Here is a 14,296-nt window from a genome sequence, read left to right on the forward strand (position 1 = left end):
TCAGTGTAAAGAGCAGCTGTAGCACGGGAAAATATTATTCACAATTATGACATCAACTTTGGGGGACAAAACATATTATATGATGACAAATTGTGCGTGTAATTATACTTTTTAAATATTGACGTATCATTCAAGTGTAAATGCAATATTATAATTTGGTATTTTAGCATAATAGTAAAATCTAATACAAGTGTGTAATTCTATGATAATAAAATACGACTTCATCTCAACCAATTCAGACCTCACATTTGATTTTGTAAGTGTATGATCATCATCACCACCACCACCACCTGAAGTCCACATAATCATTGTCTAATAGAGCGTGATCAACGTTATTATAATGTAACAAATGTATCATCGCACGTTGCTGCCTGTTACTACTTTCTTTCCAAATCCACCACCTGTTTGCCGTATCTTCAGCACTGCTAGTGGTCAAAACAATCCTCCCATGAAAATCCAACATGGCGGCGCCCCTTAAGACATTGCGTAGTACAGGTGAGGTTATTTACAATTACTTGTCATTTTCATTCAACCGAATGGTAATTTCCTTCTGAAATGTAAATAGTATCCGGCTTCCAGTTTACAAGACTGCGTTTGATCTTTAGATAGATGGCTACCCTAGATTTTTTTTTAAATGGCTAGCTAGCTAGACAACTTTATTGGTCAGTGGTCCTGATTGATTCAGAATGAACTACATGTCTCAGTCAAATTGTATTGTGTAACATATGTTGGTCTTTGATAGCCCTGTCATCAGATATTTCTAACGAATGCATTGTTCTCTTCAATTATGTTTTGTTTGTTTGTACGTGAGCTGCCCAATCAATGTCAGATTCAGAAACACAGGGTAGACAGCCTAGCTAAATGAATTGAATTCCTGGTCTGTTTTCAGCTTAGAGGCATTCCAGTCGTTGTTTTACTACGACTTGTGGGGCACAGGCCGGAATCGAGTGGACGACAGAGTAAGCTCTAAAAGACAGAAACTGTTAAGACAAAATGAAACACCCACAATTGTAGATAATACGGCTGTGTTGACTGTTGGTATACTTTTTTACAATTCCACTTGGTCTTGTCCACAGAAATGGTCTTGCCCGCAGTGGAACAGAGTATGGTCCCCTGACAGATATCCCTGACTGGTTCTTTGCAGGCAAGTTCACGATTGGAGCATTCATTTGAATGTATTGCAGGAACATAGTGTGTGGTTGGTCAATGGAGCTGGTAGATGCTGTGAGTGTCGTTTGTGTGTTTCATTTGAACACGTTATGTTCATGTGGTTTTTGGTGTTATGATTTGTGTGTGTGTGTGTTTTATACACAGATGGCCGGTCGGCACCCCCACTGAAAGGACAGCTGAGGAGAAAGCAGGAGAGAGAGACGTTAGCAGTCAGTACCTTCCCCTATAAGTTTGTATGTAAACTCAGCAAAAAAAAGAAACGCCCTCTCACTGTCAACTGCGTTTATTTTCACCAAACTTAACATGTGTAAATATTTGTATGAACATAAGATTCAATAACTGAGACATAAACTGAACAAGTTCCACGGACATGTGATTAACAGAAATTGAATAATGCGTCCCTGAACAAAGGGGGGTGGGGTCAAAATCAAAAGTAACAGTCAGTATCTGGTGTGGCTACCAGCTGCATTAAGTACTGCAGTGCATCTCCTCCTTATGGAATGCACCACATTTGCCAGTTCTTGCTGTGAGATGTTACCCCATTCTTCCACCAAGGCAGCTGCAAGTTTCCGGACATTTCTGGGGGGAATGGCTCTAGCCGTCACCCTCCGATCCAACAGGTCCCAGACGTGCTCAATGGGATTGAGATCCGGGCTCTTCGCTGGCCATGGCAGAACATTCCTGTCTTGCAAGAAATCACGCACAGAACGAGCAATATGGCTGGTGGCATTGTCATGCTGGAGGGTCATATCTGGATGAGCCTGCAGGAAGGGTACCACATGAGGGAGGAGGACGTCTTCCCTGTAACGCACAGCGTTGAGATTGCCTGCAATGACAACAATCTCAGTCTGATGATGCTGTGACACACTGCCCCAGACCACGATGGACCCTCCACCTCCAAATCGATCCTGCTCCAGAGTACAGGCCCCGGTGTAACGCTCATTCCTTCGACGATAAACGTGAATCTGACCATCACCCCTGGTGAGACAAAACCGCAACTTGTCAGTGAAGAGCACTTTTTGCCAGTCCTGTCTGGTCCAGCGACGGTGGGTTTGTGCCCATAGGTGACGTTGTTGCCGGTGATGTCTGGTGAGGACCTGCCTTACAACAGGCCTACAAGCCCTCAGTCTAGCCTCTCTCAGCCTATTGCGGACAGTCTGAGCACTGATGGAGGGATTGTGCGTTCCTGGTGTAACTTGGGCAGTTGTTGTTGCCATCCTGTACCTGTCCCGCAGGTGTGATGTTCGGATGTACCGATCCTGTGCAGGTGTTGTTATACGTGGTCTGCCACTGCGAGGACGATCAGCTGTCCATCCTGTCTCCCTGTAGCGCTGTATTAGGCGTCTCACAGTACGGACATTGCAATTTATTGCCCTGGCCACATCTGCAGTCCTCATGCCTCCATGCAGCACGCCTAAGGTACATTCACGCTGATGAGCAGGGACCCTAAGCATCTTTCTTTTGGTGTTTTTCAGAGTCAGTAGAAAGGCCTCTTTAGTGTTCTATGTTTTCATAACTGTGACCTTAATTGCCTACTGTCTGTAAGCTAGTGTCTTAACGACCGTTCCACAGGTGCATGTTCATTAATTGTTTATGGTTCATTGAACAAACACAGGAAACAGTATTTAAACCCTTTACAATTAAGATCTATTTGGGTATTTGCGAAATATCTTTCAAAGACAGGGTCCTGAAAAAAGGGACGTTTCTTTTTTTGCTGAGTTTAGTTGTGTCAGCAATATATTGTATGCTCTTGAACATCCTCTCCTTTTGATGCAACTCTACTCCTCCATCTGTTTCTTCTATTTATCCCTTCCCTTCATTTTATTTTCTCTCTCCAGAGACATGTAGTGAATCTCAGCCCTGAGGTGGATAAAGGGATGGAAGTGTGGAGGGAGAAACGGGAGGAAGCTAAAAGGATCGAGGAACGCAATAAATCTATTTTGCTAAAACCCAAAGGGAACCTTTTATTGAAGAAAAATAAATAAGAAATCATATTTTCCATTCTAGCTGACATTACCTATTAACAAAATGGTGGAGTTGGTGTATGGCTTTGTAGTACTTATTTTGCCCTTTTCAATGTTTTTATAAAATAAACTTTAATGTATATCCACAACGTACTGTTTATCTACTTTCTTATTTGTACTTGAACATATGTATGAACAAATATTAGGAACACGGTTGGTAAAGGTTTTAACAGAGTAATATACAGTTGAAGTCGGGAGTTTACATACACGTTAGCCAAATACATTTAAACTCAGTTTTCCACAATTCCTGACATTTAATCCTAGTAAAAAAATCACTGTTTTAGGTCAGTTAGGATCACCACTTTATTTTAAGAATGCGAAATGTCAGAATAATAGAGAGAATGATTTATTTCAGCTTTAATTTCTTTCATCAAATTCCCAGTGGGTCAGAAGTTTACATACACTCAATTAGTATTTGGTAGCTTTGCCTTTAAATTGTTTAACTTGGGTCAAACATTTCGGGTAGCCTTACACAAGCTTCCCAGAATAAGTTGGGTGAATTTTGGCCCATTCCTCCTGACGGAGCTTGTTTAACTGAGTCAGGTTTGTAGGCCTCCTTGCTCACGCACATGCTTTTTCAGTTCTGCCCACATTTTTCCTATAGGGTTGAGGTCAGGGCTTTGTGATGGCCACTCCAATACCTTGACTTTGTTGTCCTTAAGCCATTTTGCCACAACTTTGGAAGTATGCTTGTGGTTATTGTCCATTTGGAAGACCCATTTGCGACCAAGCTTTAACTTCCTGACTGATGTCTTGAGATGTTGCTTCAATATACCCACATGATTTTCCTACCTCATGATACCATCTATTTTGTGAAGTGCACCAGTCCCTAGTACAGCAAAGCACCACAACAACATGATGCTGCCACCCCCGTTCTTCACAGTTGGGATGGTGTTCTTTGGCTTGCAAGCTTCCCCCTTTTTCCTCCAAACATAACAATGATCATTATGGCCAAACAGTTCTATTTTAGTTTCATCAGACCAGAGGACATTTCTCCAAAACGTACGATCTTTGTCCCCATGTGCAGTTGCAAACGATAGTCATGGCATTTTTATGGCGGTTTTGGAGCAGTGGCTTCTTCCTTGCTGAACGGCCTTTCAGGTTATGTTGATATAGGACTCGTTTTACTGTGGATATAGATACTTTTGTACCGTTTTCCTCCAGCATCTTCACAAGGTCCTTTGCTGTTATTCTGGGATTGATTTGCACTTTTCGCACCAAAGTACGGTCAACTCTAGGAGACAGAACGTGTCTCCTTCCTGTGCGGTATGATGGCTGCGTGGTCCCATGCTGTTGCGTACTATTGCGTACTATTGTTTGTACAGATGAACGTGGTACCTCCCAAGGATGAACCAGACTTGTGGAGGTCTACAAAAAAAAATTCTGAGGTCTTGGCTGATTTCTTTTGATTTTCCCATGATGTCAAGCAAAGAGGCACTGAGTTTACATCCACAGGTACACCTCCAATTGACTCAAATGATGTCAATTAGCCTATCAGAAGCTTCTAAAGCCATGACATAATTTTCTGGAATTTTCCAAGCTGTTTAAAGGCACAGTCAACTTAGTGTATGTAAACTTCTGACCCACTGGAATTGTGATACAGTGAATTATAAGTGAAATAATCTGTCTAAACAATTATTGGAAAAATGACTTGTGTCATGCATGAAGTAGATGTCCTAACCGACTTGCCAAAACTATATTGTTAACAAGAAATTTGTGGAGTGGTTGAAAAATGAGTTTTAATGACTCCAACCTAAGTGAATGTAAACTTCTGACTTCAACTGTATTTCACTCCCTCAATGTCATCCTTCCCCCACTAGAATGCAGTATTTCACCAGTTTAGGTCAATAGTCAGGCTTCGTCGCCATTTTGTCTCCAATACTGCTCTAGAAGGAGTGCTGTGTGGTCTGGTGAAGAGTGGGAGGGTTTGTCAAACAGAAAAGTTCAATTGTGTAGCTGTGTGTGTGTGTGTGTGTGTGTGTTTGTTATCTGCACACATATAGGCTATGAGCAGAAGCTCTGCTTAACTAGATGCAATTCTTTAGTGACACCTTTGTGTTATAAGCAAATCTGTTGCAATGTGCTTAAGCTAAATGTATATGTGGTATTACTGCTGCTGGTAACTTTACACTGCCCCCTTGTGACTTCACTGTGTTATGTAAACGTTCCATTGTGTATGTGGGTGTGAATCAGTCTCCTAATGAAGTGCTGTGTAAGGCTGCAATTAAAGAACTTTGCATTCCTGTGTGTTCCAGACACACACACACACACACGTAGACACAGGGGAAAGTGTGCTATGGGACAGAGTGTGTGTCCCACGCTGCTGACTGCCTGTTGTCTGGAAAGATGATTAACTAAGAGACTGTTCCTATAGGAAAGGCAGATTGACCATCTCTGAAGTGATCCCACAGGCATCTCACTGTGTCAGCTACTCTGCTGTGTGTGTGTCAGCCACTCTGTTGCAAAAGTTTCCCATTTAATGTCCGACCAATGCCCCTCTTATACAAGAGACTAGGAACTAGGCTAAGTGATGCGCGGTCAAATGTTTTCTTGCTCTTTCTGTCACAGAAGCTTATGGGCATGTGGGTGTGGGTGTGGGTGTGTGTGTGTGTGTGTGTGTGTGTGTGTTCTAAAGGAATAAAGTATTAGACTGGTGGGCAGTCTAATAGGTTACATTTAAGCACACGTTGTATTTGTAACATCGGCTGTAATTTTAGAGCGACCTTGACTAGCCAACAGTCTGTGTTTCAGAAGGGGAGGTAAGATTACCAAATGTTCAGTGTCTTTCAACCTTTCTCTCTACCTCTCCTCTCTCATTCTTTCCTCTCTCCCATTCTCTCCCTCTCACCTGCCTTCTCCCTTGCTCAGGCTCTCCCTCTCTTGCCCTCTCTTTCTCTCTCTCTCTCTCTCTCTCTCTCTCTCTCTCTCGCTCTCTCTCAGGTCTTCTTGCCGATCTCAGCAAAGTACCACTGTAATTAAGGCATGCTAGCCGCTGAGTTGCAGATTCTTTTCTATGGCGATTAAGCTTTATTTTCCCCTCCTTTCTTTTTCATGGGGCTGGACCAAGGACTGCTCAGCTCCACTTGTGTGATGACTGTTAGGTGTGGCTATTTGTTGTGTCACTGGGTGAACCATAGAATTACAATCAAGCAATTCTAATTCTATGCAATGAACAATGAGCATTCTTAACGGAGGGCATCTAACGTGTAAGAAGAACCAAGTATTTTGAAGCTGAATACAAAGTCTCTCAGACGGATTCTCTCACTTTTCTCTCCCAAGTGAGAATTGTAAAGCATTTGAACAATGGCTTGGAATGAACCTCTTACTTCTCACACCCAATTTCACAGGGTTCCACACATTTCACCCAATTTACCGTCTCCTTTGGAAAAACTGAGAATTATGTGTGAAACAGCCAGGATCTCTCTCTCCTCTCCTCTCCTCTCCTCTCCACTCATCTCTCTCCTCTCTCTTGCTCCCTCTCCTCTTCCCCCGCCCCCTCGTGTTGTTTTGGTTTTTAGAAATGAGAACCAGATGTTGCTTATTGTGCAGAAGTCACTGAGGGGGGAGTGGAGGGGGGACAGTGGGTGAGGTCAGTCTGCTGTAGCAAACAGCAGCACACACAGAGGTAGAGATGCAACAATGGAGAAAGCGAAAAGAAGCAAGAAGGATAAGAAGGTCAGAAGGGCTCTCATCCCTCTGATGTGGTGGGGTAGTGTTTTAGATTCAGCCAAAAGGTTACTTGCAGCCTCTAGGCCCAAAGGCCTGAGACGAAGCAGGGAGATTTCCTGGCAGATGTGACTGGGCCTGGGCAGAGTTTGGGAGGGTGTTTTGTGGAGGAACTGATTCAGCAAGTCCTGCTTAGGGTGTCACATCCTAACCAGTGTCTAACTGCTGTGTTAGGTCTGATTTCATGTAACTCAACATGAGTTCAAACCTCAAGCAATCTCAGTCTTTCAGCGTTGTACTTGTAGGCCAACTTGATAGTGCTGTTTGTTGTCATGAAAAGGCTGGATTTCCATGGAATAAACATACACTCTGGTACTTGACTCAGATTGCAAAGGAATTTTATTGTCGCTCTTTCTTTCTGTAACACAAACTTCTACGGCAGTGTTTGTGTGTGTGTGTGTGTGTGTGTGTGTGTGTGCGTGTATGCTTGTGTTCGTCCAAACTCGTGTCCGTGTGAGTGCGCGTCCATACTTGTGTGTGAGTTGGTGAGTGAGTCCGATAGTTTAGAGTGCGCCTCAATGTAGGTTACCCAAACACACTCAGGTTCAATTTCAAGCTGCTGGCCAGCCCACTACCTGGCTGGCTGGCTAGTTTAGGAGAGCTGAGGCGGAGCCTTGAACATTGTGAGCCTGGATGGCATTCTAGACTGACTGCGCCCAAACACACTCACTAACATGGCTGCCAGCTCTATTTCTCTGTAACACAAGTTTATGTGACCATGTGTGCATGCTTTCGTGCCTGCGCGCGTGTGTGTATGTGTGTACGCATGTGTGTGTGTGTGTGTGATCTCCCATCTCCAGATATTCCTAATTTGTTCTCCCAACTTTCTTAGACCTATTTCTATCTGTCTACGGTCCATCTGTTTATCACACATTCTCCCCCTTCTCCCAGGGTGTGGAGAGTGTCGGAGGGTGTTAGGGGTTTTGTGGAGGAACTGATGGAAATTAGTCTGAGAAGATAAATGGAAATTAGTCTGAGAAGATAAATGGTTGTAATACTGCATGCTGGGAGAGATTATTTGGAGCATGAGACAAATGTATATACCAGGCGACGTGGAGAGGGGACAGAGAACGTGGGCGAGGAAAGGAACAGATGTGGCACAAAAGAGGGAGGGAGGGAGGGAGGGAGGGAGGGAGGGAGGGAGGGAGGGAGGGAGGGAGGGAGGGAGGGAGGGAGGGAGGGAGGGGAAGATGGAGAGACAGAATGGAAAGACTGAAAGAAGATCCACAAATTAGAGAGGGGATGGGGGAGAAGAGAGGAGATAGGGGAATGAGAGAAGAGAGGATGGGGGAATGAGAGAAGAGAGGATGGGGGAATGAGAGAAGAGGGGATGGGGGAATGAGAGAAGAGGGGATGGGGGAATGGGAGGAGAGGATGGGGGAATGGGAAGAGAAGGGATGGGGGAATGGGAGGAGAGGGGATGGGATGGGGGAATGGGAGGAGAGGGGATGGAGGGGAATGGGAGGAGAGGGGATGGAGGGGAATGGGAGGAGAGGGGATGGAGGGGAATGGGAGGAGAGGGATGGGATGGGGGAATGGGAGGAGAGGGGATGGGGAATGGGAGGAGAGGGGATGGGGAATAAGAGGAGAGATGAGTGGATAGGAAAATGGGAGGAGAGGGGATGGAGGGGAATGAGAGGAGAGGGGATGGGGGAATGGGAGGAGAGGGGATGGAGGGGAATGGGAGGAGAGGGATGGGGGAATGGGAGGAGAGGGGACGGAGAATGAGAGGAGAGGTGAGTGGATGGGGAAATGGGAGGAGAAGGAATGGGAGGAGAGGGGATAGAGAGAAGAGGGAATGTGGGAATGGATGGAGAGGAGCGGGGTGGGGAATGGGAGGAGAGGAGATGGGGAATGGGAGTAGAGAGGAGAGGGGATGTGAGGAGAGGAGGTGAGAGGAGAGGAGAGGGGATGTGATGAAGTGGAAGCTCCTTAGAGGAGGAAGGGGAGGACCATCCTCAGTGAAATTTCATAAAAATAAAAATAGTGAAACATTAAAAAAAAGTTATCCTTTTTAGATAAAACTATACTAAATAGGTCTACAGTAGCCTCAGCAGCACTCTGTAGGTGTCACGGTTTTCTTGGTGAGAAGGAGAGTCGGACCAAAATGCAGCGCGTCGATTGCGATTCATGTTTAATGAAAAGAACACACTAAACACAAACACTACAAAAACAATAAACGTAACGAAAACCAAAACAGCCTATACTTGTGTAAACTAACGCATAGACAGGAACAAGGACACTAAGGACAATCACCCACAAAACCCAACACCAAACAGGCTACCTAAATATGGTTCCCAATCAGAGACAATGACGAACACCTGCCTCTGATTGAGAACCATATCAGGCCGAACATAGAACTGGACAAACTAGACATGTAACATAGAATGCCCACTCAGATCACACCCTGACCAACCAAAACATAGAAACATACAAAGCAAACTATGGTCAGGGTGTGACAGTAGGGTAGCACCATGGTGTAGGCGGAGGACAGCTAGCTTCTGTCCTCCTTTGGCTACATTGACTTCAATACAAAACCTAGGAGGCTCATGGTTCTCAACCCCTTCCATATGCTTACAGAGTAATTATGACAACTTCTGGAGAACGTCTTCCAACCTATCAGAGCTCTTGCAGTATGAAATTACATGCTGTCCACCCTATCAAAGGATCAGATAATTAATCTAGTACTGAAAGCATAAGCTACAGCTTGCAAGCAATGCAGTGTGTAAAATGTGGTGAGTAGTTTGTCATGGAAATTCCCACCAGGGACACTCAAATTCAATCTTAAATTAATCATCCTTTATTATCAGCGTGCTGGACTGGTTCCAACAAACTCAATGCACCATAGTACACATGTCAATCAGGAGCTCTGCTGGGGCAGTCCCAGCAGTTGTCTTATATATGGCTATACACAGACAAGTTATATTTGCATGATTTAGCATAATTCATTCATCATTACTGTTTTGTTTCATTCATGTGACCGACCAATTCTGGTTCATAACATGTGACAGACCAATACCTCACGAGGCCTCTTCTCTCTTAGCTGAGTCCTTGAAACTGACATATCTTTCGTTTTCAAAACAAAAGTCTGGGCAAACTGCCAAATTGCAGCTACTGATAGTGAGGATTCATTCAGTAAGACACTTCCATGAAAATAGAAAACAGTTATTAGAAAAGCACAAACATTAAACATTTCCAGCACAAGTTGACTCAAAGAGAGAGAACAGTTTTGAACAAATTAATTTCCTCCAAAATGAAGGAGAAGCAAGAGAGAGAGAGAGCTATGTTTGGTTGTGTTTTTTAAAACTTTCACTTAGCTAGCGAATGTAGCTAGCTAGTTTAGCCTACTCAAACACCCAGCTCAAACAGAGAGGGATGAATTGTTAGCTAGCTGGCTATGGCAATCCAACACTGGGACTCCTCTAAGTCAAGGTAAGCTTTTGGTTTTAGTAATTTATTGCCACTTGTCCCGCCGGTTTAACTGCTAAACTGCTTAAGCAGCTAGCTAGTTTAGCCTACTTGAACAGAGAGGGATGTTAGCTGGCTATAAGAGTACCATAAAACCTAGCAGTCAAACAGGGAAATGTTTCCAAGCATTTTTCCGCCATTCCTTTTTTCAATAGGGGATTTTAGAAACACTTCAAATAATGGAAACACTTCAAATAGTATTTCATGTAGGCTTACCCTGGCGTGACGTTTTCATAATTGTGTAAGTCTCCCTAGGACAAGGTGACTATTATCAATATACTAACCTGTATTTACCCACAAAAAAATGTAATGCTTTTTAGCTGCTAATGTGGCTATCATAAATAACTACAAATACCATGTTGATCTGGACAACACTGTCAAATTAACTATCTAATGTTAGCTAAATGTAGTAATGAATAAATTGGTTATATTTCTTTAAATTGACACTTCTGTGAACTGTCTTGTGCAAGTTTTAAATTGACACAATACCTGTTTAGCAAAGGTTTCGGCTAAAGATGACGTGCAGGAGCTTGTAGGGATTTGTAGTCTTGCATGATGTCTACTTTGATGCTAATTGTAATTTTGAATAGAGCTGAATATATAAATGAATAGATGAATAGATAAAACTTCATGCCAGGGTAAGCCTACACGAAACACAGCCCTTATTTTTAGTGTTTCTAAAATCCCCTATGGGAAAATGTATGGTGCAAAAAATAAATTGGAACCATTTCCCTGTTTGACCCCTAGATTTGATGGGTATCACCTTCATTACTAAAAATTATCTTGATCTGTGCCCTTACGTTGTAAACTTGCATTCATAGGCTAGGTTGTAGCAACCCCATGATGGGTACAGGGAAAATGTGAGTGTAATGTAGTAGCCTAAACCTATCGATGTTACATTGAGCTGGGTGAATAGAATATGAATGACAGTCATCCAATATGCTGTAATACAAATTAGGCAATGCTCATAAAAAACTAAACAACTCTCCCTCATCTTCAAGGCACAACCGTTCACTGATGAGAGGAGATGTGAGGAGAAGAGATGTGTAGAGAGGGGATGTGAGGAGTAGGGATGTGAGAGGGGATGTGAGGAGTAGGGATGTGACAAGAAGAGAAGAGATGAGAGGGGATTTGAGGAGTAGGGATGTGAGGAGATGAGAGGAGAAGGGATGAGAGGAGAGGGGATGTGAGAAGTAGGGATGTGAGGAGAGGAGATGAGAGGAGATATGAGGAGTAGGGATGTGAGGAGAGGAGATGTGAGGAGTAGGGATGTGACAAGAAGAGATGAGAGGGGATGTGAGGAGTAGGGATGTGAGGAGATGAGAGGAGAAGGGATGAGAGGAGAGGGGATGTGAGAAGTAGGGATGTGAGGAGAGGAGATATGAGGAGTAGGGATGTGAGGAGAAGGGATGAGAGGAGAGGGAATATGAGGAGTAGGGAGGTGAGGAGAGGAGATGTGAGGAGTAGGGATGTGAGGAGAGGATATGTGAGAAGAGGGGATGTGAGGAGAGAAGAGATGTGAGGAGTAGGGATGTGAGGAGATGTGAGGAGTAGGGATGTGAGGAGAGGATATGTGAGAAGAGGGGATGTGAGGAGAGGAGTAGGGATGTGAGGAGAGGTAATGAGGGAAGATGAGAGTAGGGATGTGAGGAGAGGAGATGTGAGTAGAGGGGATGTGAGGAGTAGGGATGTGAGGAGAGGAGATGTGAGTAGAGGGGATGTGAGGAGTAGGGATGTGAGGAGAGGAGATGTGAGTAGAGGGGATGTGAGGAGTCGGGATGTGAGGAGCAGTGGCGGTTCTAGACCATTTCAACTGGGGGGGCCAAGCTGGGGCCAGTTGTACTGTTAGAGGGGCCAGTTACATTAGATGTTATTGTTGTCATATCATTTTCTTCACTGCATTGCAGGTATTAGCAGGCAAAAGACCATGTTCATAATCATTCAACTATTTATTATCATTTTCTGTTTAATAACGGATGTAAAAAAAAAGAACAATAGCAAAAATGTGTTATTTAAAAATGATTTAATACTCCACATTTGGAAGGGCCACAAGGGGGTCCAAAATTGTTGTCACAGGGGCACTGGCTCCCCCTGTGAAATGTGAGGAGATGGGATGTGAGAAGAGGAGGTATGAGGAGAGGGGATGTGAGGATTAGGGATGTAAGGAAAGGAGATGTGAGGAGAGGGAATGTGAGGAGTCGGGATGTGAGGAGAAGGGATGTGAGGAGAGATGTGAGGAGAGGAGATGTGAGGAGAGGTAATGAGAGGAGATGTGAGTAGAGGGGATGTGAGGAGGGGATGTGAGGAGAGGGGATTTGAATAGAGGGGATATGAGGAGTAGGGATGTGAGGAGAGGATATGTGAGGAGAGGAGATGAAAGGAGACAAGAGGGGATGTGAGGAAAGGATAGGTAATGAGGGGAGAGGAGATGTGAGGATTAGGGATGTGAGGAGAGGTAATGAGGGGAGATGTGAGGAGAGGGGATGAGAGGAGTAGGGATGTGAGGAGAGGAGATGTGATTAGAGGGGATATGAGGAGTAGGGATGTGAGGAGAGGGGATGTGAGAAGAGGGGATGTGATGAGAGGGAATGTGAGGAGTAGGTATGTAAGGAGAGGAGATATGAGGAGTATGGATGTGAGGAGAGGGGAGAAGAGGGGATGTGATGAGAGGGAATGTGAGGAGTAGGTATGTAAGGAGAGGAGATATGAGGAGTATGGATGTGAGGAGAGGGGATGTGAGGAGAGGGGATGTGAGGAGAAGGGATGTGATGAGTAGGGATGTGAGGAGAGGAGATGTGAGGAGTCGAGATGTGAGGAGTATTGCTTGCTGTTTGGGGTTTTAGGCTGGGTTTCCGTACAGCACTTTGAGATATCAGCTGATGTACGAAGGGCTATATAAAATAAATTTGATTGAATTTGATATGGATGTGAGGAGAGGAGATGTGAGGAGAGGAGAAGGGATGTGAGGAGTAAGGATGTGAGGAGAGGTAATGAAGGGAGATGTGAGGAGGGGATGAGAGGAGTAGGGATGTGAGGAGAGGGGATGTGAGTAGAGGGGATATGAGGAGAGGGGATGTGAGGAGATGAGAGGATATGTGAGGAGAGGGGATGTGAAGAGTAGCGATGTGAGGAGGGGATGTGATGAGAGGAGATGGGATGTGAGGGGTAGGGATGTGAGGAGAGGAGAAGAGATGTGAGGAGAGGTGATGTGAGGAGTAGGGATGTGAGGAGAGGTGAGGAGTAGGGATGTGAGGAGTAGGGGGGGGGGTAAAAATTGGGGTGAGATAGAGGGGGGAGGGTGGGGGACTGGCAGTAAGTTAAGGCAGTTTGTTAAGATTCAGCTTTACTGGACACCTCACTCTTTCTTTCTTTCTTTCTTTCTTTCTTTCTTTCTCTCTCTCTCTCTCTCTTCCGCTTGGTTGGGGCTGGAGGCTCCGATGTTTTAAGAATTCCAGATGTAGTTAACAGAACTCAGTTGGAACACTGCACTCAGAAAAACGTGATCATTCCATCACTTTTTCCATTTCTCATTTCCCTGGGCTCATGGCTCTCTGGCCAAGTCCAGAACAACCTCCCAGCTTCAACTAGGCTCTCCTCTCCTCCACTCCCCCCATGACCCCTGGTGAGCTGTAAACAATAGCTGGTTAACAACAAGTTGGAATGCACAGAACCAGAGAAGCAGCTCTTCATTCTGTTGTTTGCTCAGCATTCCTAGTCCTGTTTGAATAGTGGTGAGGCCAGGCTGCTATTTGTTAGTCAGTCCGAAGGCCATTCTCTTCCACAGTGTGTGTGTGTTTGTGTGTGTTACGATAACAGAAAATCGCTACCAAAAAGTAACGCATGACTCATTTTAGAAAATATTTTTTATTTAATTTTAACTAATGAAATGCAAAAAGGTGAAACAGGCA

General features: G+C 44.4%; 1 pseudogene; it reads left to right on the plus strand.

Moving 5' to 3' along the window:
* The first annotated feature begins 446 nt into the window (after nucleotides 1-446).
* Nucleotides 447-3,283, plus strand: LOC110500494 (annotated as a pseudogene).
* Nucleotides 3,284-14,296: the final 11,013 nt, after the last annotated feature.

The sequence above is a fragment of the Oncorhynchus mykiss genome, chromosome 21 (assembly GCF_013265735.2).
Source record: "Oncorhynchus mykiss isolate Arlee chromosome 21, USDA_OmykA_1.1, whole genome shotgun sequence".
NCBI lineage: Eukaryota > Metazoa > Chordata > Actinopteri > Salmoniformes > Salmonidae > Oncorhynchus > Oncorhynchus mykiss.